At 39.5% G+C, this 12464-nt stretch overlaps 1 long non-coding RNA gene across 1 annotated transcript in view; it reads right to left on the reverse strand.

Moving 5' to 3' along the window:
• LOC124161248 overlaps positions 1–12464 on the reverse strand; it is a 356365-nt gene that overhangs the window by 25842 nt on the left and 318059 nt on the right. The gene's annotated exons all lie outside the window — the stretch shown is intronic.

Below are 12464 nucleotides of genomic sequence, written 5' to 3' on the forward strand. Positions count from 1 at the left end.
TGTACTTACCTCGCGTCAATTTCTGGGAACAATGCCTCATATGCATTTAACCATAATCCGAAAATGGGAAAGTAAATCGTTACATTGTTAAAAAAACGATAAAAAGACGTTTATTTCCAACGATACGGTAACAATGCTAATTTAAAAATGAATTTCCTATTTCCGGATTTGAAATACCCAAACTCAATTATCTGTAATGCGATCACATCCCTCATTTATAAAAAAAATTGAAGAATCAAGAACTTTTATTCAAGCAACACAGCAGTTCAGCAGCTCCATTACGCCAGAAGGAAATTATAAAGAAGATTATAAAGGTAAAATACGGGGCATGCATATTCACTTTATTCCACTCACATTAATCACTTCTAGGGAATCATTTCTGCCTCATACTAGAAAGCTTCTCGTAGTATCAGGGCATTGATTCCCGGTATGGAAGGACTTGGATTGCAAATGTCAACATAAAATCACCGTCTTCTCAATTAGCCCCTGACCAGATAAAAGGTATTCATTGTAATCTAGTTAATCAAAGGGCACTCGATGACTCCCCTCAGCTCTGGAAATTGGAAAATGGGATTGAGCCTTAATGCTCTTCATTAAGTAGGTACATTTCGATGTTAAAAATGTAATATGCCACTCAATTCTTAATTTCCGGTACACTCACTCGAATAGGAAAAAAATGTCTCTGGTATTCTTAGCGTCTTGAGTCATTGGAAAAGGTCGGAATTCACCTTAAAAGGGAAAAAAAAGAAATGAACGTCACGCTATATTTCACTTTAAAAGGTTTTTTTTAATCTTAAACCGGTAATAAAGAGGAAATTTTATAGATAAAATACAGGTCATGAACCTTTTATCATTGGTCGATCATTTATCTTTGTCAATCTTCTTGGGGGCATTTCTGTAAATTTCAAACGGGTTTCTAAGAGTTGATAGTTTTTGTAAAATGTTAAATTTAATGTTTTTTTTTTAAATGAGAAGAGGTTGCAGCCCATTATATGAAATCCAAAGGCAACGATAAGGTGAAACGTGCATCGACATTAATATTTTCGGAACATTAATTTGTTTATTGAGGGTTTTCTAGTCCTCTCTAGCCTATTGCCGTATAATCAACACACAAGGTAGCCAAATAATTCCATCAAAGCAAAATACATTTTACAGCGTAAAAAATGAGCATAGTGCATAAATATGCAAAAAACATTGACCTCAAGTTCGTTTATTATTTATTATTCGTTTATTGGTTTATTAGCCTTAAAAATTAACCAACACAATTGTAATTTTTTGTTATAAAGAAACAAAACTAAAAAAATTGAATTTCAATCTTTTAACAGGAAAGATATTCATTCATCGGCTGCATTTATTTCAATTAATGCCTCAGTTAACCGGCTGTACCACATTTTTGGTCTCTCCAGCCAGCAGAAATAAAAAATCACACCAAATCATCTGCTTATAATGGAAATGGGTGTCGTGAATCATTGATTTACCGTCAAAATTCGAGTGGGCACACATTGCAATTGAATATTGCTTTTCTCTGTCCCTCACTTCCAATTCCGCATTGTAATAAAGTGATAAAATATTCAATTTCCATTAGGGTCGAGCACCCGTACAATGGGCATGACAAAAAAAGCTTTGATTAAATGGTTTTCGTAAAATGATACATGGAAAGAATGGAACCAGGTTGAAGCCCATTATACGGAAACCAATGACAACGGAAAGGTCAAATGAACATCGACATCAATATTTTCAGCAGATTCATAAAAAAAAAAGAAATAATATTTCTCAATGCCACAGGATGTTTTGCATTTGTCCCAAAAGGACGAATTAAGTGGAATATTAATTTAGCTCTATACCTCATGTGATATCAAATCTAGATACCCATCTTATTCCGAGAAAAAAATATGATCAACCTTCGATAAAAAAGAGCATGCAATTGACATACAATATGAAGTCAGATAAAAAGACAATTGAGGACCCTAGAAGCCAAGAGGTATAAGAGCAATTTTTAAAATTTTGGAGATAAGTGCCGATAATGGTTGGTCGGGTACTCAATATTGTTGTAGCAAAGGGATACTAATAAATCACTGAATCCATACATAAATACTTCGCAATGATCACTTACATCCCTTTGCCACAGCAAAATTATGTACCCCACCAGCCATTATCTGCACTTATCTCCGATATTATTAATTTTGCACGAGTACTCTCTCGGCTTCTAGGGACCTCAATTTAAATCAATCGTTGAAAAGCCATATGATAATGATGAATTAATCCTGTAATGTAAATCAGGAAAAGGGGGCAGTGAAAGCTCAAAACATCCATTTATAAACTTACGTATATTCAACTGCTGGCCTCAGTATCGTTGGGATAAAGTCCTTACCTGCCCGATTGAAGGTCGTGGGTTCAAGTCCCGCTTGGGTAAGTGCATGGATATTTGTATTGCGCATGTTGGAACTGCCATTGTAAAGGCCGTTATGAATTGTTTACAGGGAAGTTGGAAGGAAATAAATAATATATAACGATACTCGGAGAAGAGGATAGATAAAGAAATAGTTGTGAATTTAGGGTATCTAATTTACCCAGAAATAGCTAAAAACCTGCAAAATGGACAACTATTTATGGCATCTGATGAATCAACAAGAGGATCCGAAAGGATTGTTTAATGGTGGAATCAATCTCTGTCACGCAAAATCCTCCACGAAAATCGTGAAACGAAATAAAAGATATATTATACGTCAATGTCACCTGTTACACGCCATAAAATTTTTTTTTTTTTTCTTCTCTAAACGTCAATTGATGGTGAATAAAGGAGAGTGATTGTTACAAAACGAGCTTTAATATAAACGAACATCCATAATTTATATTTTATTAGCATTCCATCATAATTTATGCTAATGCCTGGCGTAAATGAGAAAAACAATGGTAGCTTTTCTTGGTATTGACGATGTGGATGGAAAATTTAAATCAATAATACGGCCCTGAAAATTTATTTCTCTCGGATATCTATCGAATTCTATAAATCAGCCCATAATCACGGAGCCTTTTTCCTGTTTAGACTACGGTCGACTATGCCACACTTTCACACATTAACTCAAGGACTGTGAGCTTTCCAGTGTTTTTTGAGCCTTTTGTCGTTCAATGAAACACAATATGCTCGTAGTTTCAATTATAATTTAAATTCGTTACCACGTTAAGAGCTGGGAAAGGCTGTATTGATCGAAACATAGTATATTGTATTAATTAAGTGATTCATTGCGAAATTGAAGCGGCTTTCATTTGTCAATAAAAAATGAAACCAATTTGCAGGCGATCCAGGTGCTGATTTTTCCATCTTCGTCATCAAGTAATTACGAAGCGTAAAGATCTTCATTGCTTATAACTGAAATACTTCACCTTATAATCACGTGACGCTTAAACCACATATTTAAGTTTATTATTCAAATTCTTTTCATGCGCATAGTTTACACTGTTCTCCGAGAAAAAATAATATCCTCATAGAATCTGTCAGGGCTGTCATAGAGTTGGAAAAATGGCACCCAGTTGTTAAAATATTAGAAGAATTAGCTCATAGCAAAATTAGTACTTAGGCCATCCAGCAACTGTCTCCGTATCATGATGTAGAAGAAAAGGTTTTCTCAAACGCCACCTCCTTACTTTTAAAATCAGATCCTAGTGAAGCCTTCGAAGATCCACAAATAAATATCGTCGTGGAACGAGGTATAAAAAGAAATCAATAATTAGTATGCAGTGGCGGATATGGGGGGGCTAAGCCCTCCTCCCTTGGTTGTCCAATTTACACTAGATAGCATGGCAATTTTTTTCGGACTCCCGCTACTGCTGGGAGATAACCCCTTGTCCCTATCCTGGATCCGCCACGGTTAGTATGTTAGTACTAATTCAAACTGTCAACATAGGAAATACACCTTTTTTACATGTGCGAGGATGTTCTAAGGAAATCATCTGGACCCTTTAAACCTAACTTAGAGAAATTCGCACACCTCTGGCTTAGCAAGGGATGAGTTATACCCAAACCCATCTCCTAGTTGAGGTACTGTGGGCGTGAGAAGAATTTTTTGGTCTATTTGACATTCGGAAGCAGTCCAAATTCCGAGCTAGCATCCAGGTAGGGGCTTCACATAAAGTCACGAATCAAATATAGAAAAGCATTTCCTCGCAGACTTGGGGATACACAATGCGTGAAAGAGGACAAAAAACAACACAACAAAGCGGTCCCTGCACCAGATGCTCGTAAAACCCTCACGTGAACACACGCTGCGACGAGATATTTCGGCATTTTTCACGAGATGGGATGCCTGCCCCACGATATATAAAAAAAATGAAAAGCGGGAGGCGGCGGCGACGGCGGCACGCTGAGGAAAAGAAGCATTCTCACGCGGCTGATTCCATTCATCCATTCCCTTGGCGAAAGAGTCGAGAAGACGTATCCCTTGCACCTGTGCTCTAGCGAGGATATAAAGCAGTGTAAGTCGGCCGGGGGACAGAAAGCCACGAAAGGGACCACACGCGATATTTCATTTTGACTCCGACGGAGCGGAAATTTTCGTCTTCGGCCAGGTGGGCCACAGGAAACCTATTTTCCGAAGCCATCCCAAGCGGTCGGTTGGACCGCGAGCGACACCTCGGGAAGAGGAATCTTCCGATACTTCGATCAATGTTAAGAATAATCGATTTTTTGGCCATCGACGGAAGCGATATTTCATTTCGTCTTCGACGACATTTCCAACAGAAAAGCTTCCCTTTGCCAAAGTCATCCCCAGCCTGGCTGGTATTCGGTCGGACGGTACAAAAGATTCGATATTTCGATCAATCGTAAGAATGACCAATATTTTTGGTCATTTGACGGATATCGGAAGAGATATTTCATTTCGTCTTCGACCACATTTGCACCGGAAAAGCTCTTTACCCAAGCCATCCCCAGGTTGGCTGTTGGTCGGTCGGACGGTAAAAAGTGGACTATTTCGATATTTCGATCAATCGTGAGAATGATCGACTTTTTATGCCATAGATGGAATTCATAAGCGATATTTCTTTTCGTCTTCAGCCACATTTCAACGAGGAAAAATCTTTTCGAAAGGCATCCTGAGCGAACCTGGTGGTCTGTCGGATGGTACTTCTCATTAATACTTGGATGCTTCTTTTTATCGAATTAATAAGCGATTTTTTATAATAGACGAATATTTGCGGCGATGTTTGACTTCGCCCCTCTCTACATAGCCCCTGGAACACCTTACTCCCGAAGGCATCCCCTTGGCGGCTGGCCGATAGGTTTGCCATTGAAGGCATTGATATTTCGCTATTACAAAATAGAAAATTATTTGAACATTTATACGAACATTTTACCGCACAGGAAATCCGTATGAAAATGTTTCAAATTTGATGTTCAGAAAAATGTTGAAAAAGGTATTCCAAAGTAGCTATGAAATTTTCCAGATGATAAGATTATTTTTAAAAGAACTTTATTGGGTGAGGAGACTTTTACTAAACCATGTAAATTAAAAACTAGAACACGACCCGGGTTTCAACGTCTTAACGTCATCAGGTGGTATTATGATGATGACGTTTCAATAAAGAAGATGGTTACACACTGTCCTGCTGTTGGAAACGAGTTTTCGGCGAAAAACAAGAAAGCGCACCAAAACGAACCGGCCCCCGGCTGGAGGAAAGGTATATGAGGAAATCACCAACTGCATCCTACACTTCGGACCTGAAGAAGCAAACTGCAACGTTAGCGAAAGATGTCATCGCCTCAGATGAACAGGCGTGGGAGAGAACCTGAAAGCAGCCAATCATTTCCCAAGATCGCGTTTTATTCTTATTTTTAAACGAGTAAAAATTGAGGGGGAAAAAAGGGTAGGGCGGATTTATACGCCGCGACGCGTCGTAGCATTACATCCATTGCAACGTCTTAATTGCTAGATGCAAGACCGGATGTGGATGCGAGGAGAATTGCCTCCTCTTCGTCCTAGTGACACGATATCCTCTCGCAAGACAGGTGGGACCAATTAAAGCAACTTCTGATCGGAAAGGTGACCGCTGCAGCGTCACAAAACGCGAGGAAAGGCAATTGGAGATGGCACAGCCGCTCGATTGGCGCTCCTGACGTTTATTTATTTATTTCCATGCCAACGAAAACAGCTCCATGCGGCCTTTTACATCGGGGTTATTAACATGCTAACAGTTTAACGTATGGTTAAAACCTGTGCTGCCCTCAAGTGCTGACATCTAAAGTGAACGTGGAATTGACGGTTAGCAAAGCTGTTGAGGTATGTAGGGTCAATATATTACTGTGTTCACCGTGTATTTACCGAACAATTTTTCTTCCGCCAATATTCTTCCTAGCTTGGACAAATCAATGAAAAAAATAGAGCGAAGGAAGCTTCACGAACTTTTCGTCTTTCTCTTGTTGCTTCCTTTTCCGGTCTCCCAGAGCCTAACTATCGTAAAGTGGCAACGTTCGGAACTACGTGAACTATTGTCAGGACATGCATTCACACGGCTAGTTCGGCCAACTATCGTTCGGACGATCGCTCGGAAAATCGTAATGTGAAAGAGGCATGAGGTGAAAGAGGCATGAGCCGAAAGGCGTTGTACGCAGTAAACATTTTTGTGGAAAAGTGCTACATGTTTTATCTATTTGAATACGTCTAACTTCCACCAATTGAAGCCAGAATCTGTTGAACTCATTGATGAAAGAGACCGTTCCGGAAAATGGAAGAGGTCATTGATTCGCAGAACGAGTTCCCATTTCCCGAGTAGTACACTTTCTCATTTCACGTCTCCTCTACGACTAGGTAGCCAAGTCGCATGCGCAGTTGCATTAGCGTCGAGAGGCACGCGCTGCGCACTGACCACGGCACTCGGGCAGGGAGAGCGAAGCGAAGGCGGGAAGTGGTGCACCGGAGACCGGATCGCTCATTTTCTCTTCCGGGAATATTCCCCGAATGGAATCGAAGGAAGCTCTGCGCCGGACAATGGCTAGGAACTACGGCTCCCAGACTTCCACTAGACTTCCGGGAGAGGCGAACGAAAGCAAATGGGAGAGAAAAACTCCTTGACCGGATTGCACGCGGCGTGCGGGTGTCTTTTCGAGCTGAGTTTAACGACGGGATCAAGAAACTGCGTCTGTTAGGAAAGCTTTCTCCCGCGAATGATCCGCGGGCCAACGAAGTTCGAGAGAGCCTCATTATTATGGTAGAAACGTCACATAGATGAGATAGATATATTAGACTGCAGAATCGAGAGATAAAAAAAGATGTCGTTTTTTCAGCGTACAATAAGGAACAATAACATAGACGATAGTTTAGCTCTGGGATAGCTGACTTGAACTAGGTTATATGGACTCTTCAGGTGAAGTTTATAACTTACTATATTTGTATATTGGATGAAAGCGGAAGTAGGTACCTCTTGGTAGAACTATTCTTGAACTCTTACACTGGTACCCAGGCATGCTTTACAACATATTGGCATAAAAACGAAAGTAGGAATATAGGAGCCAATGGCAGAATGATGAAGTTGATATACATATGGAGTAGAAATAAAACAGAAATAGGTCATTGACGATTAAGAGAGATTACATGAGGAGAAGTTGCAGAAAGAGTGGACTCTGAAGAGTGGAGTTACAAATGATATGTTAATGAAGATGAAGGAATTTAAAAAAGATATAGTCGACGAGGTGGAAAGGAAGCAACTAATCTGCTTTGGGCATGTTAACCCATTATAACCCAATTCTGCTTCTAAGCAACATCAACAATGTATAAATGTTCTCGTCTCTTCAGGAAATATAAAAAAACTACGCATTATTTTGTGGTGTGAATTTTAATGACGAAACAATTAACCGCCACGATAATTATGATTGAGTGCAAATTTTTCCAGTTTTCATAATGAAAAATCTTGAAATTTGATTTCTCCCAGCAGCAGCTCTGAGTTAGAAAGAGTTAATAGGATGGATGACACCAGATAAACCCAAAAGAGGAAGAGAAAGAGTTAATTAGACGCAATGAAGATTGAGAGTAGAAGAAGTGGCATGGCAGAGAGAAATGGAAGCTGAGTGCAGGAAAACGACGCAAGTTTTAAACAACCTAGTGTAATATAAAATATGTTTTTGTAAGCAAGATGCAGACGTGGAAAAAAGCCACCCTTTTTACCCCAAAATTACACCTATGCTGGCAAACTAGTGCCTTTGTAACGCCTCAACTACATAATCCTGCCGCGCCTATCTTCATCACCATATAGTATTTCCTTGTTCATTTTGGCAGAAAGTGCATCCTATCTTCATCCACTTTATCGAATTTAAACCCTGTTATTTTTGTCTTGACTCCTCGCTTGGCCAACATTCTTCCACTGCCGCAGTCATCAGCATTCCTTCGCCACTTAATACAAGATCTAAATACACCCACTATCACCTCAATTTCCAATAGCGCTTTCCTCTCCTTACCCACAATGTATAGCACATTCTCGTTCTTTTTCCACCACGCGAATCTTACTTCTTCACCCTCGTCCACATTTATATTGCAAAAGAGTAATATCTTCCACTCTAGCTCACCATTATCCTCGTTTCTTCATCGTTAATTCATATACAACAGTCAGATTAATCGCAAGCCGCTTTATACGTTTTATGAATGTTTCCTTTATCAGAAATTGGCATTTAGTAAACTCCTCCATAGCCAAAGCTTTTCCCATTATTTAATCTCAGAACTCCTTCCAACGTATTGCTCAAGCCTTTAATATTTTAAGCTGACTAGCGAGCATTAGCATTTGATAAATCTCAATATATTTGCTCTTCAAGGCCCGTATAAGCTACTAAATAGAGTGAACCCAAAAGTGGGCGGATTTAGGAGGCACGTCCCCCCCCTTCAGACGCTTAAAAATAGACAAGATTGTTAATACGGTTATCATTACGTACGTTTTATTTTGTGTACCACGGAGCCTCATTCATTTCATTTAATATTAATAACTTTCATATCAAAATAATGAGAATATTTTCAATAGTAATTGTTGTATTTTGTTTTTAATCTCAAGTATGAGAAGACCTGTCAGACCCTTGTGCCCCACTCGGAAAAAATCCTGAGTTCGCCCCTGAACTCAAATATATCAAAGGAACGCCAACAACGGCATTTGCTGTACTAAAATACTATTGCAGTAGTGAATTGATATTCCATGTATAGGCACCGAAATGTATTTGATTAGCAAGAACTATTCTTGGACTTCTACACTGGTACATGGACATACTTTACAATTCGGCAGAGGAAAAACGCTAGGGTTGGTGTGCTTTCGAAAGACCGGAATAAAGCTTCTCCATCAGCGATTGGAAAAAACGATGAAATTCCAGAGCGTGTTCTATGTTCGAACAGCATTTGATGCCAAGTATCGGTCACAAGAGATACGGCCAACTAGGGTATACATTAATGGACTTCGAAGGCAAACACGAGACAAAGAGAGCCAATTCTAGAGCAATGCCCTGATTGTTGTATTGGCCAATAATCCTACAGCGAATCGGAACACTTCCGCAGTGTCTTTTTTCCCCATAAAAAGCTTTTGCACTGATTACTTGATTTGAAAAACGGCCACAGGCGGTACGTTTGCAGTAGCTTCCCAGAAATGTGTTCATTTCGAGCCTGGATCAACTAAAATGGCGTCTCTATTTTATCCCCTTGATGGCACTAAAATTATAAATTTAATCAGGAACAACTTCAGATGATTATCACAAAATTAATTAACTCAACGCAAGACTTCAAGAAATAGAAATTAAATAGAACATAATTAGTAATGATTTCTTTAAACACAAAAAACAAAAAGGAAAGGAAGAAAAAATAGCAAAAAATAAAACAGATTAATTTCCTTAAATAGTTCTTCCTAAGTTTTGATAAATTTTATCAAGCAGCCAAACAATGAGCACTTCCTCTACGGCCTTTTTTATCGCTTACTGATTACGTCACCAGGAAGCTCCCATGACTTCTTTATATACGTAAGTTGACGCAATTATTCAAGCTCACTAACATTGTTCAATGTTCAATGGCAAAATATATTACGATGTGAAGAGATTGAAATAGATGCAAAAGATAGCCAACAAGCCGGTGTAAGACAAAGTGGATGATTATATGACACTAAAAAAGAGATTACTTCATTCTTAAATATGAAGGAAACAAAGAGTGTGGATAGCCTATCTAGACTATCTATAGTCTACTAGTGAGGAGGAACGACGAAGTGCTGGACATGGTGGGTGAGGAGAGGCAGCTTCTATAAGATTCGGGATGAGACAGTTTTGGATGGTGCGAAAACTGAGAGGATAGGGGATGTTGAAAACAGTGTTAGAGGAAAGAATATTGGTTAAACGACGGAGAGGAGGGAAGAGAATAGGATTTTTTTTAGATGGAATGAAAAAGAGTATGCCTTACAGTGAATTGAAGAGGGAAGTGATTCAAGGGAGGGGAGAATGGAGTGGACAATAGTCAAAGTCACTTTGGCGTGAGAAAGTACAAATATTTGTAGCGAGGCATTAAGTAAACATGGAAAAAAAGAGAAAACAGTTTACGGGATAAATGGTAGCTGGTTGTTGCATTTCTAGTAGAAGAAAGAAATGAAATAGAAACAGAAAGACATTCAAGACACCAAGAGGTCGATCGCGCAATTTACATCATATTTTCCGCAGTCCTCTTGCATTGTCAAAAGAGACATGATCAGTTCTCAACAATTCTTATCGAATGATTGCGATTCAAAAAGTTTTTAATTTTATATAATTCCACGACCGCGAAAAAGAAAGAGCTCATTTTATTCGCTTTCTATCCATCCCTTTCTACGTTTTAAAATATATATTGCTATTTTGATACACTTATGAATTTTTAAATTTTGAAAGCCATAGCTATCATGTAGCATTCATTTACGCACGGATTTATCTCGTCATTGTTTTCAGGACTATTTTCATCTGACTCTCACCGTTAAATAGTCAAAGATTTGTGTATGACAAAAAGGGAAATACAAGAAGTTAGAAGGGCATTCAAGCCTCTACCTCGCCCCAATGAAGACGCATTATTATTACTATCTTTATTAATACTATGATCTCAGACAATACCAAGTGAGAAAATGAAGTTAGGAGTAATAAGTCATAGCACGGGAGCAACACCATTTTCCAATCCTTTCTGATTGGGATCGGGTATGCTTTTCAATACACCGGGAGTTCCACAGCGAGTTCAACGATTAACGCGCTCAGGGAGATTCAGAGAAGAGGTTCCTCCAACTGGCCGTGCCTCCTCTGGAGCCTTCCGTGCTTCGGAGCACCTTCTAATGGCGATCACTTCCGGATCGATGGAACCTGTTTTTTTTACAGCGCTCTCTTCCCCGAAGGGAAGCGGGGAAATTATAGCGGCGGAGACGGGAGGCCGTGAAGGAACTGCTCCTCCGTCGCCCATTCCCGCCTTTAGGAATGCACTACGGAGTGTTGAACAGTTGACAGATGCATAAACACGAGCTTTGAGAGGAATTCCCGGTCGAATGCCATCCTTTTGGTTACAATTTAATTTAATTTTAACCGTTCACGGTCCAATTTTCTCAATAGGGTGGTTTCCTATTATTTTTTATTGCTTAAATCGAAAGATTATTACTCTTGGAGTACGTATTTCACGCTTTTAAAGTTTTAAATGACGATATATATTTTTCGCGATTTAATGAAAAGTGAAAATTTTCAAGCGCGCGAAAACGCGACGGGTAAGTATGAACGCCGGGAAAACTCCCGTGTGACGTCGTTCTTGTTCCCGCTGTCGCAAGTGAGGTGACCTTGGGGCGAGGCTTTGAGCGCTGATACGTCGCAGGATGCTAGCAAGTAGCAGAGTACCATGCTAGCTGATAGCGCTTGGCTTAAATAAGGATTATTAATACCTTATCAAACGAGGAAAACTTTCCGACCTTAGCCAGTTTTAATAGGTGACATGTTTCCCTGAGCTCTGTGCCTCATGCATGCATTGGTAACCTCAGACGATGTAAATCTCCTATCTAATCGTATAGAAACTAGGTCCCTGTGACGTCACGTGGAGTGGCATTGCATGGGCGCCAATCTGGCCTTTTTCAAATGAGGGTAAAATTGACCCTTGCCATTCGTCTAAACCGGTATTTCTAAAACCAAGTAATTTGTATATCATGAACACACTAATGGTGGGTAACGAATCGCAATCACTGCCTTTCGTTTTCTTTGATGAAGGATACTACCCTATTGGGAACAGATTTTTAAAAACTCATGAAAATTCTAATTCGTATATGCGATTACTTTTATAGCTTCTGTTATGTAAATAAAGTATAGAGATATTCTTAAGATGAATCGCGTGACTTGCGTAAACATTGGTCGTTAAGGAGCTGATGAGAGGATTGTTATGTTATAGTTTAAAGAAAAGGCTAGTGAAGAGTGTGATCTGTAGTGTAGCGCCCAACGGCGCGGAAATATAGACACTTAGGGAGGAGGATAA

This window comes from Ischnura elegans, chromosome 6, assembly GCF_921293095.1.
Source record: "Ischnura elegans chromosome 6, ioIscEleg1.1, whole genome shotgun sequence".
Lineage (NCBI taxonomy): Eukaryota > Metazoa > Arthropoda > Insecta > Odonata > Coenagrionidae > Ischnura > Ischnura elegans.